Source organism: Sinocyclocheilus rhinocerous, unplaced genomic scaffold (genome assembly GCF_001515625.1).
Source record: "Sinocyclocheilus rhinocerous isolate Xijiao unplaced genomic scaffold, SAMN03320098_v1.1 scaffold7312, whole genome shotgun sequence".
Classification (NCBI taxonomy): Eukaryota; Metazoa; Chordata; class Actinopteri; order Cypriniformes; family Cyprinidae; genus Sinocyclocheilus; species Sinocyclocheilus rhinocerous.
In genome coordinates, this window is record NW_015642984.1 from 17,725 (window position 1) to 19,425 (window position 1,701).

Below are 1,701 nucleotides of genomic sequence, written 5' to 3' on the forward strand. Positions count from 1 at the left end.
CTTGTCTAAATGTGGTGCAGCAAACTTTAAACGAGCTTCAACATGCTTTTTCTTCAGCAATGGAGTCTTGCATGGTGAGCGTGTCTACAGGCCATGGCGGTTGAGTGCATTACGTCTCTAGGTTACGTATGTAACTATGGTTCCCCGAGGGAACGAGACGCTGCGTCGAGATCGCTTTGGGAACGCCCTTGCGTGACCGCGTTCTGAAGCACGTGTCAAATCCGTCCAATGGAGCAGCGAGACGTCACGAGCAGGGTGACGTAAGCACCAGAAAGCATAAAAGCGCATCCGGCCGGGCGCAAACCAGCTTCGATGAAGTAGCGCCTGCAGGGATGCAGGGAGTATGGCAAAGAGACGCAGCGTCTCGTTCCCTCGGGGAACCATGGTTACATACGTAACCTAGAGACGTTCCCCTTCAGGAACTCGAGCTGCGTCGAGATCGCTTTGGGAACGAGAATACCCACTGCGCCATACTACCAAGTCCCTGCCTGTGTGTGTATCCTATGAGCACATCACGAAGAGAGAACTTGGGAACCTGGGGTAGATGCCAGGTCTAGGTTGTAAAAGCGGACAAAAGTGTGCGGAGAGGACCAGCCCGCCGCAGCACAAATGTCCTGCAAGGCCACACCCAAGCTGAAAGCCTTGGAGGCCGCCATACTCCTGGTCGAGTGCGCTCTGACCCCCATAGGTGACGGGAGGCCAGAGGACTCGTAGGCTAGTGAGATGGCCTCGACCACCCACCTACTCATAGTCTGCTTGGTCGCCGGAGATCCTTTCTTTGGCGGACCAAAACAAACAAAAAGCTGATCTGCCTTACGCCACGGGGCAGCTCTGTGTGCGTAAGCGTCCAGTGCTCGAACTGGACAGAGCAGATTAAGCCTTTCTTGGCCTGCTTCCTGGAATGGAGGAGGACAGAATGCCTGAAGTACTATGGGCCCTGGTGAAGAAGTGGGCACCTTAGGGACATACCCGGCCCTCGGGTAAAGGAATGCCCTAACCATGCCTGGAGCAAACTCCAGGCACGAAACAGAGAGTGCCTGAAGATCCCCGATCCTTTTCAGTGAGGAAATAGCAAGGAGAAAAATAGTCTTGAGCGTGAGCAACTTGACCGAAACTTCTTCTATGGGTTCAAAGGGTGCATTGCATAAGCCCTCCAGAACCACAGCCAGGTCCCATGAGGGCACCTTAGTGCGCTGTACCGGCCTCAGCCTCAGGGTGCCACGGAGGAAACGAGTGATAAGTGGGTGTCTTCCCAATGATTGACCACCCAGAAGGGCGTGGTAAGCAGCTAAGGCCGCCACGTATACCTTCAGAGTGGAGGGAGATAACCCTGCGGAGAATCGCTCCTGCAGAAACTCCAGAACTGTACCAATTGGGCAGTTGACTGGGTCTTGCAGTCGCTGTCCGCACCATGAAGTGAAAAGCTTCCACTTTAAGGCGTACTGTTTCCTAGTGGCGGGAGCTCTGGACTGGAGAATAGTATCAACAACCTCAGTTGAGAGACCAGATGCTAGGAGCTGTGCCCCCTCAGGGGCCATGCCCACAGCTTCTATAACTCCGGGCGGGGGTGAAGAATGGCGCCCCCTGCCTGAGAGAGGAGGTCCCTCCAGATCGGAATCTCCAGCGGAGAGCCGTCGAGGAGGGACACCAAATCCGAGAACCATACTCGGGCCGGCCAGAACGGGGCTACTAGCAACAGAC